This window comes from Thamnophis elegans, chromosome 3 (genome assembly GCF_009769535.1).
Source record: "Thamnophis elegans isolate rThaEle1 chromosome 3, rThaEle1.pri, whole genome shotgun sequence".
Classification (NCBI taxonomy): Eukaryota; Metazoa; Chordata; class Lepidosauria; order Squamata; family Colubridae; genus Thamnophis; species Thamnophis elegans.
The window spans coordinates 96498434-96513681 of NC_045543.1; the positions used below are offsets into that span (position 1 = coordinate 96498434).

The 15248-nt window shown below is 45.4% G+C and overlaps 1 protein-coding gene across 5 annotated transcripts in view; it reads left to right on the forward strand.

The window, feature by feature from the left end:
* Nucleotides 1–1703: 1703 nt before the first annotated feature.
* SEMA6A (semaphorin 6A) overlaps nt 1704–15248 on the forward strand; it is a 182278-nt gene continuing 168733 nt past the window's right edge. For 3 of the 5 annotated variants that reach the window (XM_032213594.1, XM_032213596.1, XM_032213597.1), the window contains exon 1: nt 1704–2340. The gene's annotated coding sequence lies outside the window, so the exon portion shown is untranslated. Of the gene's footprint in view, nt 2341–2967; nt 3812–15248 lie in introns of those variants that run through there. The other 2 variants (XM_032213598.1, XM_032213595.1) reach the window with 2 other exon arrangements.

Sequence of the window (15248 nt, forward strand, 5' to 3'; positions counted from 1 at the left end):
ATGAAAAGATTGCCACTCGATGGCCATTCGGGGACGCATTTGATTAGCATTCTCCACGCACGCAACTGTCTGCGTATAGCCGGTAGGGCTGGCACGTCGACCAACGCTGTCATTTGCCTGCGAGGGCAATGCTTACCCTGCGCCGGTCAGCATAGCCAGGAGTATCGGCTGAGACCGAGAACTTAAGCCAAAGGACGGTCTCGGTCCGGCGCATCGGCTCCTCTTTACGTGATGAGCCCATCCTGTTCCTTAAGGGCGGGGGGGGGGAGGGAGGAAAGACGTCCTGGGAGCAGAGCAGCACGTTTTCGCATTCGCACTAAGGCTTCGGTCAAGAGTTGGACCATTCATTGTAAAGCGCCAAACTTCTGTCGAATTGATTATTAAAGCATCACTGGCGTAGCGTCCCCTTCTGGCAAAAGCGGCGAATTGCAAGAGGCAAAATTACTATTTCTCTCCCTTGGCGGTAGGACTGTCGTGGTTACGTAGGATGAAAATACACGAGTTGTGCGCTGCGCGCTGATGATCTCTTGATAGTTTGGAATTGCGCGTGGCCGGACGGGAAAAGGTTGCGACAGAAAGCCTTCCTTACTGCATCTCGAGTTTTTCAGCGACTTTCAGTTGGAGTTTTGTCGTCCGCTGATCTTTCGCTGAGCAGGGACAAGGTCCGGCAGTTCTATCTACCCACCCCCCCCCCGCCCCGATTTATTTCATCAGGACCGGGTAGATCTTTTTCCGACGGCCTTTCCCTCGGCGAACTTCTTCGCAGACCCAATTGAGTTAACTTCTGTTTTTTGTTTGTTTTTACTCCTTTGTTGACACGCTATCGCATTGAGCCGCTAAAAGTTTTGATACAGGCAAGAAAGAAGTTGAATCACTACGACACGGTCAGATAAGAGAAGAAAGTTAATTTGTAACGGCTATGGGCCAGTTTTCTAAGATTATTAGTGCTTCTTCCTTGTCAATAGATTTTTTTTAAAAGACAATGGTTGTGCGCACACGCACGCACCGATGTCCCAGGGATGCTTCTGAGCTCAAAAGCTCTTGGTCGGGTTGAATGCGAAATGGTCAGCCAAAGTATTATAATTCCAAAGGAGATCCTTAAATCGTGAAGTCTTGCACTCCCATACTGGTAAGTGATCTATGGCAGGCAAGGAAAAACCAGTTCATGTGCATGCGTGGGATGCTTAAAGTATATGAAATTGCAGAGGCGTTAGTCCTCTATTAAACTTAAATAACTACGATGCGATTGTCATTGCTTTAATTCTACACGTGCCTCTTGCGCTTTGTTCTTTCGGATGATTTCTTGAATCTTCGGTACGGTATAGTGCGGTTGTTTGGAAACATCTTTTCTCTTTTTCTTCATTCAAACTCTTCTTTACAGTTATTTAATTTGATTTAAAATAATACCGTTTTCTAAAAACCCAGAGCTTTAAATTTTCAATTAAACAAATTTATTCCAAGAGCGTGGGATAGATAGGTAGCAATTTATCACCCTTTCGTTTCTGTTTCGTATGTGCGACGTCGGCGGGGAGGGTGAACTAATTCTGAAAGAGATCTGACAGTGCCCACAGCTCACACATACCTCCCACCCACGCACCACAACTAACCCACTCTGTCGCCCAATCGGCATACACTCATTCATGCGCAGAAGTGGGTGTAGGTAGAAATAATTATTGGCCCGGTCCGTTTCCACGGAATCCAGCCCGGGATTTGACTCCACCTCCAGCCAAGCTGCTTTCCAGTGACAGAAAGTGTTGGGACGGAGTCTGGCGGGGAGAAGAGGCAGGGCAGAGGAGATCGAAAGAGAGAGAGAAAGAGGCGCTGCTCCGAAGTCATCCCCAAACACATTTCAATGACCAAGAGAGCTTGGGAAAAGCGCACTTTCCTGCCGGCGCACGAGCGAGGCTACTTCCCTTGGAAGAGTTTCCACAAAGCGATCTCGTCAGCCGGGATCACTTTTGGGGAAGGGCAGAATAAGACAACGAGAGGACTTCCCAGATCCGTCGGAAGGGGACTTACTGGAGTGGAAATCAGAGTGGCCTTTGGACGAGGAGTAATCGAAGAGCCCGTATCTTATCCCCACACCTACCCTTTCCCCCTCCCCCCTCCTCCAGTAGAGATGAACACAGCGCGTTCGCCTTACCTAAACTAGTTCGGGTCCTAAGCTTCTCTTCCCCCCCTTCTCCGTTTCCCCAAAAAGCCCCCCTGCGTAATAATGACAAAGGATTGCAAAGGCGAGAGTGGATCGAGTTTCGCTGAGCGATCCCCTTAACTGGATTACTAAATGGGACGCTCCATCAGCTAGTCTTCTTTAAGGCTCCAAATACATGCACCGACGAGGTACGTGAACTCTTCTTCCGCGCCGTTTGTCTGCGCCTAAGGGATCCACGCGGGGCATTGTTCGGGAGTCGGGGAAGGTTGCGCGGCGAAGAGCTTTGCGAAGTCCTGCAAGGCTGCAGTAGAATGAGGAGCAAGTGGCGGCGGCGGCGGCGGCTTCTTATCCAGGAAGGCGAGCCTTGCGAAAGCTGTACGTGGAGGCCACTTGTCCCAGCGGCCCTCGTGCTGGGCGCCTCTTTTTAAAGATTATGTTGCCGGTGGGATGGAGGAAGAGAACGGTTGCCACGCTTTTCATTGCCCCAACCGCCTGCGCTGCGGTATTGCTCGGGGAAACGTTCTCCCTTCTTCCCCCCCGCCCCCGCCAGAGTCCCTTCTATTTTTTTTGCAGCTTGGGGCCACTTTGCCCCGCTGGCTGCCCGGCCGCCGCGGAGGGGGGCGGCTGCTCCGCCGAAGCAGCGGCAAGCGCGCACAATGCGCTCCCGGTGGGAAGCGCCGCCGTCGCCTTTCTGCCCAGGCGCTGCCCATCCCTTGACACGAGGTTTCCTTGGGGGGCTTAACTGGGCGTGGAGTCTTTGTTTCCGAGACAATGTGGGCAGGGGAAGGCGGCTGCGGGGCAGGTTAGCTTGCTTTTGCTGAAGGCGGGGAACTTGAGGCTCTTCTATGAGCCAACGCCTCTCCGCCTTCTTGGACGCTGTGTTAGTGCCCACCCTGGTCTCTGGGGTGCTGGTGTCGACTGGCGTTGCCGCCGCCCGCCTCTGGCTTTGTTTGCAAGGCAGGAGCTTGGGTTGGCGCAAGCTCGGAGCTCCTCTACCCTTTAAGAGGACCTGGGTGTGGGTGTGGGTGTGCGTGCGAGGGGCTGTCACTCTTCTCCCCTCGGGAGACCTAAGGGGCTAATCTGAGGCAAAGAGAGTGGAAGTGGGGTCTTAAGTGGAAGTGTCAGGGAAGGGAACGGCTGGTAGCTCAGCGCCTGTCAGCTCTCGCGCGGTGGAAGGCTCTCCTTGCCGCCACCCCTTCCTTCCCTCGGCTGCTGTTGCTGGGGCAAAAGTGGGGTCGCCTGGCTGGGCTCCTGTTGTCACACGCAGACGCTCCGCGAACTCCGCTGAAGGGAGAGTTAATTGGGTTATTGGGCCACATGTTGGCTTACTTCCTGCCTTGGGAAGTAGAGTCTGGATGTGAGGCGGGGCTCGCGTTTCGTTAGCATCTCCATATCGCCGCCGCCGCCGTTTTCTCTCCCCTCTCCCTCTCCCCCTCCCCGAAGTCCCACAGCGAAGGACTTCGCAGCTCCGGGTCTGGAATAGAAGAGTTATCTGGGCGGCTCGGATCCCTCCAAGTGGTGTGGGAAGGGTAACTTAGGAAGGGGTGGGGGGAGAAGCGAGCAGCGTTGAAGGAGGTGTGGTTGGAGGCGATTAGGAGAGATCCTTCCATTGGACAAAGAATGGAAACGAGGAGCACAGAAGAGCGATTCGGTGCTCAGGTAAATAGGGTTGGGGAAAGAGCACAGTTGTGAGAAAGAACTAAAGGAGGAGATGGCGGAGAAAGCAACAATTACGAAGTGGGCCTCTGGGAAAGGAATTGTTTAGTTTGCGTGAATATTCAGTAGACAGGGCAGGCTGATCTAAAGGCGAAGGAAGAGAGGGAGGGGTCCCTCCGTGTTTGTGTGTGTGTGTGTGAATATATGTATGTATATCTATATATGCACCTTGCATTTCGCCACTTTAAGATTAGTTTAACAGAAATAGAAGTTTATCAGGGATACAAGAAACAACCTGTCTACTCAATCTCTGGATTGATTTTTGGAACATCATTTGGAATAATAATAATAAAGGGTGTGTCTTTAAGCATATGCAGAGTGACTTTCCATGACCCCTGGAACAATTGGTCAAACACCTCATTGGACACTAGTGAACAGGAAACCCAGAACAGAAAACAAAATAAAACAAAACAAAAAAGCCTTCCTGTGCATCTGTGAACCTCATTGGTTCTTTCTTCATTGAATTCCACAAGAGAACAGAATATACTAAGGAATTGGGGGGCAGAGTTGTGATTTTCCCCCCCCCCTTCCTTAATAAAGGATTGGGCTGCACCAAAATTCTAATGGGAGAAAGGATTAATGGAAGCAAGTTACCAATGCACTGGGGAAAGTGCAATTCTAACTGCCCTGACTTTTTTCCAAAGCTACCTAGATTATTTCAAAGAAATCTGTCCATGCCATACCAACCACTATCTTAAGCCAGTAGGAGACAAAATTGATTCTGAGGGCAGAAGATGGTGCTGTTGAGAAGAATTTAGGTTGTGTTTGTGTATTGTGTCAGTATGAACAGTTTTTAATTGAAAGTTTTTTCTATTAAATGGCCCGGCTGTGATTTTTTACATGAGTGAAAGGTTTCATCTCCCATGAATTGTTTTCCCTGCCTGCTGGTCTTCTGGAGAAATGGAAAGGAACTTGGGGTGGATGCAGGGGAGGGGTCTTCTTGGGGAGGGAGAATCCCCTTGGGGGATAAATGGGAGGGTGGAAAAATAATTTTTCTTCCTGTGCTCATGTAGTCCAAATACAGTGAGGGCTATGGATTTCAGATCTAAAAAATGCATTTGGATATTATCAGAAAGTTTTAGTGAAATGTTTGGATTTCTTACATAGGAAAATACGTTTGTAGCATTCAGTGTTTTGCACAGAATATTGTTTTGGAAAACAATTTTCAAAAAAGTGAAAATCTGTAGGATTAAGTAATTAAGTTGTGGGCTTGGCATTATTGTTTTTCATATGTACTCATGGTTTTATAAGTCAATCCATCTTTTTTGCTGGGAGAAATGAGTGGATGAGTTTATAATTGCATTTGAAAAGCCCCAGACCTATGTCAAATTAATCACTAGTTTAAATATTGTTAGCAGGGACCAATATTTGGTTATGCACAACATTGTAAGAGTAAAATGAACTTTAGGTAATTATAAACATATCTTGAAACTAACCACAAATACTATGTAACTTCTGTTAAATTGAAGTATTTTAGAACCAAAGTTAAATATTGTCTTAAAATTAAATAAAAATGCCAACATTCTTTCTCAAACTATTATTATTCTTTTATGTTATTATTTGCCCTTGTGAAAGCACTGTGGTCTTTTCCCTCATGCAGTGATATTTGAACAAGTTTATAGCTTTTGGTACAAATGAATCCTGCTGGTTACCATAATCTGACAGTGAACCAGGAAAATATGGATCTATAAATCTTTACAATGTTTTAAAAGAATTAACTAAATGGGTGTGTGTCTACACATAAAAGCATACATACCCCCACAGACATGCAAACATGTATGGGGGATGCTTTTCAAGTGATATTTCTCTAAAAGAAATATAGAATATTTTTCATTGGAGCATTGATTGCTCCTAAGAAAGCTTAAAAGCAAGAATCAGGGTCTTCTGGGTAAGGATTAAGGAAGCATACAGATCATTATTCGTTTCGTTTCGTTTCGTTTCGTTTAGATTTATTTATAGGCCGCCCTTTTCCCTGAGGGGACTCAGGGCGGCTTACAATCAAAAAAGGAAGGAGAGTGTAGGACAATACAAAAAAGAAATGTGCACAAAGTAAATTAGACAGTAAAACTCAACATTCACTCAGCATTCGGGAGGGGCAAAAATAAGATTATCCCCAGGCCTGACGGGCTAGCCAGTTCTTGAGGGCTGTGCGGAAGGCCTGGACGGTGGTGAGGGTACGAATCTCCATGGGGAGATTGTTCCATAGTGTCGGAGCCGCAACAGAGAAGGCTCTCCTCTGAGTAGTCGCCAGTCGGCACTGACTGGCAGATGGAATATGGAGGAGGCCAACTCTATGCGATCTGATGGGACGCAGGGAGGTAATTGGCAGAAGGCGGTCTCTCAAATAGCCAGATCCACTACCATGGAGCGCTTTATAGGTGGTGAGTAGGACCTTGAAGTGCACCCGGAGATCAACAGGTAGCCAGTGCAGCTCACGGAGGATCGGTGTTATGTGGGCGAACCGTGGTGCGCCCACGATCACTCGCGCGGCCGCATTCTGGACTAGCTGAAGTCTTCGGATGCTCTTCAAGGGCAGCCCCATGTAGAGCATATTACAGTATTCCAGCCTGGAGATCACAAGGGCTCGAGTGACTGTTGTGAGGGCCTCCCGATTCAGGTAGGGCCGCAACTGGCGCACCAGGCGAACCTGGGCAAATGCCCCCCTGGTCACAGCTGAGAGATGGTGGTCAAAAGTTAGCTGTGGATCCAGGAGGACTCCCAAGTTGCGGGCCCTTTCTGAGGGGTGTAAGTTTTGTCCCCCCAGCCTGAGTGATGGTTGGTCAAATTTTTGTGAGGGAAACACAACAGCCACTCGGTCTTGTCTGGGTTGAGTATCAGCTTGTTTGCTCTCATCCAGTCTTTAACGGCTTCCAGACCCCGGTTCATCACGTCCACCGCTTCATTGAGTTGGCACGGGGCGGACAGATACAACTGTGTATCGTCCACATATTGGTGGTATTTTATCCCGTGCCTTCGGATGATCTCGCCCAGCGGTTTCATGTAAATGTTAAATAGTAGGGGGGATAGGACCGACCCCTGCGGCACCCCATAAGTTAGGGGCCTCAGGGACGATCTCTGCCCCCCCACCAACACCGACTGCGACCTGTCCGAGAGATAGGAGGAGAACCACTGCAAGACAGTGCCGCCCACCCCTATCTCCCGCAGTCGTCGCAGAAGGATACCATGGTCGATGGTATCGAAAGCCGCTGAGAGGTCCAGGAGAACTAGGATGGAAGCATGGCCTCCATCCCTAGCTCTCCAGAGATCATCAGTCAATGCGACCAAAGCGGTTTCTGTGCTGTAACCGGGTCTGAAGCCAGACTGGAAGGGGTCAAGATAGTTAGCTTCCTCCAAGGTACGCTGGAGCTGGAGAGCCACCACCTTCTCAACAACCTTCCCTACAAAGGGGAGGTTGGAGACTGGACGATAGTTATTAAGAACAGCTGGATCCAGAGACGGCTTCTTCAGGAGGGGTCTTACCACCGCTGTCTTGAGCGCGGTGGGAAAGTACCCCTCCCGAAGAGAAGCGGTAACAACTGCCTGGATCCAGCCTCGTGTCACCTCACTGCTGTTGGCAACCAGCCAGGAGGGACACGGGTCCAGTATGCAGGTGGAGGCACTCACAGCTCGCATAACCTTGTCCACATCCCCAGAGGCAACTTCCTGAAACTCAACCCAGAGATGGTTTGCCAAGTCTTCTCCTTGTGTCTCGGCTGGATCTACTGGGGTGGAGTCCAGGTCCGCTCGAAACCGGGCAACTTTGTCCGCCAAGAACTGGACATACTCCTCAGCCTTACCCTGTAAGGAGTCCCCCGTCTCCCTCCTATTTAGGAGGGAGCGGGTTATCCTAAACAGGGCGGCTGGGCGGGACTCAGCGGACGCTACCAAGGAGGCAATGTATGTTCTTTTTGCTGTTCTTAAGGTCCGAATATACTCCTTGGTGCATGCTGTTAAAAGTGCCCGTTTCGACTCGGACCTATCGGACCTCCACGAGTGCTCTAGGCATCTCCTCCGGCGCTTTACCTCCCGGAGCTCCTCAGTGAACCAAGGAGGCCTCTGGGGGCCGCTGACCCAGAGGGGCCGTAGCGGCGCAATCCGGTCTAGAGACTCCGAAGCTGCCCAGTGCCAGGCAGCGACGAGGGTCTCCGCCGAACTGTGGGCGAGGGTATCAGGAATAACCCCAAGCTCCGTCTGGAACCTAACAGGATCCATCAGTCGCTTGGGGCGGAACCAGCTGGTTGGTTCCTCCTCCCTACGGTGGGGGTTTGGCCTCCGGAAGTCTAGCCTCAGTAGGTAGTGGTCTGACCACGACAGGGGTATGATCTCATTACCCCTCAGACCAAGATCGTAACTCCACTGCTCCGAGAGGAATACGAGGTCAAGCGTGTGACCCGCTGAGTGAGTTGGGCCTCGAATTACTTGAGTCAAGCCCATGGCTGTCATGGAAGCCATGAACTCCTGCGCTCCATCAGAGTGTTCACCGAGCGAAGGCAAGTTAAAGTCCCCCAGAACTATAAGTCTAGGGAACTCAACCGCTAGCTCGGCTACTGACTCGAGGAGCGAGGGGAGGGCTGCTGCAACGTAGTTGGGAGGCAGGTACGTAAGCAGCAGACCCACTTGACCCTTGAGGTCCAGCTTCACTAGCAGGGACTCACACCCGACAAGCTCCGGAGCAGGGATCCTACGAGGTACTAAAGACTCCCGGACTACAATAGCCACACCGCCACCCCTTCCCTGGGCTCTCGGCTGGTGTAGCACCTGAAATCCGGCTGGGCACATCTCAACGAGGGGGACTCCTCCCTCCGGGCCCAGCCATGTTTCAGTAATACATGCCAGGTCTGCGCCCTCATCAGTTATCAAGTCCCGGATGAGGGGGGGCCTTATGAACAACAGACCTGGCATTTAGCGACAGCAGCCTGAGACCAGGGTCCTGAGTACTCGCGCCATCTGACCTTGGAGTGGGACTCCTAGGGCCGGAAGGAGGGATCTCTATGACACAGCGAGCCCTCCTTCCCCGATGATGGCCTGCCCTAAAGTCCCCGCCATATCTGCCTCTCCCTGTCATGACCGCAATGCTCCGACCCTCTCCCGTGGTTGTGGTCCCCCCAACCACCCCGGTGACCCCCGCATACCGCGGCAGGTCCTCCGAATCAGTCATACCCAAACTCTCACTCAAGCAGTCCTCACGAAATAATTAAAACACAAAGTTACAACAGTAATAGTAATAAAAGTGAGATCATTCATATCATCTCAAGCAATCCCATGCACTCAACATACCATATTAAAATAAAATTTAAAAATTTAAAAATTGCGCGGGCTCACAGACACAGTGTTCAGTTTATGGTAGTCCAAAGGTGTCTTCTGCCCTCTCCTGAGGGAGGGCCTACCTTGAGGGGGGGCTCTTCTGAAAAGTTCAGTATAGTCCAGGGGGAGGAGGGGCTGGGGGATAAAGTGAGTTCGAGAGTCAGCTGCAATGATAAGAACCGGGGAGTTAACCATAGTAGAAAGAAGTCTGGTAAGTGTGTTCATTTCAACAGCTTCTCTTGGTGTCATTTCCAGGATCAAAAGAGTCCAAAGAGGGAGGGAGGGAAGCTTATCTCCGATAGAAGGGGAGGGGGGGACGCTCCATTCAATAATCAGGCCCGACGTTCTTAGGGCCCAGCGCGTCAAAAAACAAGTGCAAGGTGGTCAGTTTCATTAGCCAACAATGTTGGCGTCCATCGAGGCTGGCAGCTCGGAGAATTAAAGATTACCGGTCCGCTGCCAGCTCCGAATCACAGGACACTCCACACTCCCTCAATTCTGTCCCAGGGGCCAATTTCCCCCTCACCAACTCCCCTTAGTTCTCCTTTAATCTCCGCGGTCTCCGCCAGTTCCTTCTGTTTAAGCCGTGATGTTAGGCGGCGTCAGATGGCAACCACAGCCGGCAATGTCAGTGGCCAGCAACAAGCAGCGTCCCTCGGCGTCTCTGACGCTTCCCAAACTCCCCTCTCACCAGCTCTCTCGTTGTTTAACTCAATTCCAATCTCCACCGTCCGCTACGCTTCCCAACATTTGTTTTAATTCGTTCGTTCGAGCCGCGATGTTAGGCGGCTCAGATGGAAAGAGACGGGCAATGTCGGCAACCAGCAGCTTCGGCGGCTTCTTATGGTGTCTGCGGCCAGCAATGCCGATGACTCTTGGCGTTTCTAAGGCTCAGCGTCTTTCCGAGCTGGCAGCTCAGGGAGACCGAATTCTCCGTTACTGCTGCCAGCCCCGGGACCGCTGGATGTTCCGGCAGACTCGCCTCGTCTTAGGTCAGGTCCAGAGTGCCAAATCCTCCTCTTTGCTGAAGTTTTGTCAATGCAAAAGCCGAGCGGCAGACCCGGCAGCCATCTTTCTCGCCCATGCGAGAAAATGTTTTCTTTAATGTTTTCTATTTATGAAAACATTATAAAATGTTTCTTTAATGTTTTCTATTTATGAAAATCTCTTCCAAAATAGCTTAATATAGACTCTGGGGGAGAGAACATCCTGCTAGTAAAAACTGAAATATGAAGGGCGGGGAAGGAAATGTAATAGAAGATAGTTGGTTCCATTGTTTTATGCAACAAATCAAAGAAGATCTGAACCATGTGTAAAAAGAACTTAATGTCCACATATGTTGCTCATGCTTTCCATCATAAAAGAAATGTTTATTTTTTCTCCCCTAATGATTAAAGAGATGCACTTCATGTTCTAATCCACTGTTCTTGAATGGGAAATAACTGGCAGGAGAGGAATAAAGAACAGGTCTACCAAAAATCCCCAGCTGTTTTAATACTAACAGAAATAGATGATATGTTTCACACAGGATATATAATTGGAACAGTTGAAGTTATGCCTGTTGTATTCTAGAGAAAAAAAGGCAGCAGGAGTTAAAGGCAAGGGGCTGCTTTCATTGATTGTTCTTTTTTTTTAAAGAGAAAATTAATGACCTGTGATAAATTCAAAAGAAAACTCTGTTCATTAAAAGAAAGTGGGCAGTTCAAGTAAAGTTGTAAAGTTATTTTCGTCTTTGGGAAAGGAATGAGGAAAGGTGTTACTTCAGCAAGGGTATGAAGAACCTTACATAAATGCAACAGGAAAGCAATCACATGGTTTCCTACAATGGAGGATATAAAAGAAATTCATTTGAACTCTCCTAATACATATTACATCCTGTCTACTGACAAAAATACACTGTTATGCCACAGACAAACTCCGTAAAAAAGTGCTTACTATTCTGAAAAGTTAAAGGATGAGTTTGGTATAGTGTTGGAATTTTGAATGTATTATTGTAAGATTTAAATTCTTGAAACAAATTATATATGGAAGAAGAGAAGATGCATTCAAAACAAAAATATTGTATTCTCTTCAAGACAGATAATAAGTAAAGGATTTAATCTTTCGAAGACTAAAACATGTGAGATTGAAGAATCTTATAAACAGGAGAATGGCTACATTGAAATCAGTGGGATCATCCGCATGAAATAAAACAGAATTCACAGAACTCAGGATTTAGGTTGAGAATAGGAAACCCCTGGTTTTCCCCAGCATCTCTTACCTGCTTAGAGCAAGTGACATGGCCTTGAGGGAATCATGTCCTAGAGGAAATGCAAGGATAACTGTGGATTCTTTGATCTTGTACTAATATTGAAAAAGAATGCTACTGTGAATTAGTAAGAGATGGCTAGAATCCCTGTTTCAGACATTACAGTAAGCCATAATGTATTTTATTATCAGTTTAGTGTGACGTGTAAATTATTCATTTTGGTTTATATATGAACCTTCTGTTATGGTTTGTTCAAAAATTATGGCTGAGTGTTTAGTGTGAAACCATTAAAATTGTGTTAAATAAAGCTTGTTTGTTTTAGACTATAATTTAGCATATAGCTCAAAACATAATTACTGTTGTCTTATCTACTTTCTAGAATATTGGTATTTTTTTCAGAATATGGAATATTTTACTCACTATGACTGTTTCATGGCACTACCCAACATACAGTATGTCAAAGCAAAGACTTATTTCCTACCTAAAGTATGTTTAAGGTATAGCTCAGTGTCTAAGAGAGGGAGGAACTTAACAATACTGTAGTGTAGGACATTGGTCACCTCCTCAGTTATCAATCTGTCTCTTGATTTTCACCTTTTCCAACATTTTTTTTCCATTGCAGCATAACAAGTTGGAAGCTAGTCTTTCTTCTGCAATGTCTATAATTGGTGGGTCGTGAAATGCTTTCAGTAATTAACTAATTACATTTCAAAGCAAAGATGGGTAAGAGATATGCTGCGATCAACTCACCTGACAAAGATACAGCTGCCTGTGGGTTTGCAGCTGCTGCTTTAACCTATGGTTGCAACGTGATTATTAACAACAGGAATCAGATTTGTAACACTAGAACCTGTAGCCTTCTGGATTCTAACCTATAATCCTGTTTCACTGTTCTTAGAGTTACAGTGTTTTCTGTTCAAGACTTACTTGGCTAGTATTTAGCTAATTTTTCACCTTTCCCCATGAAGCCTACATTCAACAAATCCTTGCTAATTATCTGTATGACTTGTAATCTATATGACACTCTGCAAAATGAACAGTTTGAGTCATTTCCCTAAGTAATTTGCCATTAAGTTATTAGCTCCAAGTTTAAATGAATTTGGTGAGTTTTTAGATCAACCAATCATTCATTGGGGTAGTATGAACTTTCTGCTTGATTGTGGGCCCAAAGTATGATATTGTGTAGTTGCTGACTGTTTAGCCATTAACCTTTATAGATTATTTTGGACTTTTTTGGCATTAACCTCAACTGTGTGAAATTTCTTTTGCTTGCTAATATGCCCTCACAGTACATGATTATAGTGCATCTTTGTGTCAACAATGAAGACAAAAAGCCACCCATGCATTGCTTTGACATTCTGAAAATTTGACATGATAAAAGTTTGGTTTCTTTTATTTAGAAATTGGCTTTGAATAAATACATCAAGGTATGATTGCCAGTAATGCTGTTCATATAACTGAATTCATCATTGGTTGATTATCTTACTCTTGCTAAAGTAATCCAGTAAAATAACCAGATTTAAGCTGAAGTATACAGTCAATTTCACTGATGCTCAATTGGCTTAAATCCAAGAACTTTGTCAAATTGTGCTGGAAGAAAGGTCAGCAGTTCTTAATTATAAGATCATGAATTTGGTCTCAAATGATGAATTAATATCTCAGTTTTTCTGGTGGGCTTCTAAAATTGAAAGTCTAATAATCCCAGAATGGAAAAGACAGAGGCAGATATGTGTAATCCCCAGTTTAAAAAATTTGTTGACTTTTTAAATTCATTCATTCTAGATGACTGTAATTTTCCATTGGGTTATTGAACCAGTATAGTGTAATTATTAATAGAGTTTTAGTATAATGTATAGTATAGTTGTCACCTTAGAGACCAAGATGTCTCTACCAAATTATATACAAAATAATTATCTTAGGCACTTTCGAACCCTGCTTGACAGGCCCATAGCATATCAGTTCACTGGAAAATGGCACAACAATTTAATTTTCTTGAAATCTTGAAACAATTTCACATGGAATGTTACCAGTATGTCTTTCTTTGGTGTACTAACATAATTTCTCCTTCCCCACCCCTCAATTCATGGTCTATTTAAAACAAAATCCAAAACTAACTGTGTGCAGACTGAAAAAGAAATGGAAAATGATAACCCAGCTATAAACAGAACTAACAGTTGTTGTGTCTCAAGAGAAGAGACATATGGTAACTCATTAAATTCAGTACTGACCTTTCCTTTTAAGAGTATTTTTAATAGTAACTATTCCTATATAAAGGGATTCAGTGCAGTGACTTGGAATTTACTTGGTCTTCCCAGTTCTGTTCTGTAGCTACAAAGCAAAACTTGTGTAGGAAGGAATCTGTCATACCATATAGAAATGTGTGGTGTTTTATTTCTATAGGTATTTCAGTCTGAGGAGTCCAGCATTCTTTTAAAAAGTGTATGCTTGTATCTATGTGCAACTATCACCCAAGGCATGTCCAACTCACAGCTTTGGACAGATAGTAATGCGGTCCCATAAGATCGTAAATATCTAACATTACTATGTGATTTATATACATTAACTATATTATATATTTTATATGTGGCCCAAGACAATTCCTCTTCACTCAATGTGTCCAGATAAGCCAAAAGATTGGACAAGCATGCTATAGATTTTGGTATTGACTGCCTTCAGTGGAAACCGACTACTCAGGGGGAACAGGATAAAAAAATCCTGGTATTTTTATTGCAGGGATTCAGCCAGTCTGAGACAAGGATATAATATTTTGTAGGGTGAAATTGTGATTATCATATTGATTATGTCCTTTAAAAATAGGATTTGTTCTATGCATAATCCATGATTGCTGGTGGGCATGACACAAAACTTTCCAGCAATTAAATGAACACTGTTTTGCAGCTGCTGTAAGGGAAAGTATTGTTTTTGTCTTTGTAATAAATAATTAAAGGTTATACCTTGACACCAGAAATCTCAATTTTCCTCTCCAAATGTCACATTTCAAGAAACGGTGTATCTCTCCACTGCTCAAGTCTTGTCTTGATTATGCCTTTTGAAACATTTTTCACAGGAAGCACCTTCTAAGGAAGAGAGAAATAAGGAAAGACATAATTTGTTACAACTTAATCATATATCTGCATATAGACAATTTTTATTGATTGCTATCAAAATAATCAGTTTAATGCCAGTTTGACAGGAATCTATGCTAATTCCTCTGTCATTCTTAAATTATAGTTTGGCTTGACACTGTCCTTGGCCTCTTCATCTATTAATCATGGAAGCTGTTTCCTTATTCAGTTGCCATAGTTTCAGTGCCTCTGATAGTGTTGGGGTGCCTTGGGAAAGGCTGAAGAGATACTAAGACTTGCAAGTCTTGCAGTTCTGGCAGTTGTGTGGCTCTGAAAACATAGAAAGCATCTTCTAACATAATTCAGCATTGGATTAAAAGAGGCAACTTTGGAAAAGTCTCTCTGGACCTTGTTATATGCACAGCCAGCAGATATTTACTTCAAGATCTGCTTCCTTTCAGTTCAGAAGACAATGGTTGCTTTAATGGAGTCCAAGAAGAGGAAAGATTTTTTTAAAAAATTAGTGGTTTTAATGAATATTTGGATAAACGGGATTACCAGGTGATCTCAGTAATTGATTTCAGAAGGTTTTATGATTATTTACACATGATAGGGCATCATTATTTGATACAGCAAATTTTAAGCTCATTTTAACTATTTTCATTTGGTTGCCATCTGTGGCCATTTCATTTGTCAAAGTTGAAAGAAAACTGAACTTTGGATATCCCAAGATATTATATTAATTGGAAAGGATCCATCCATC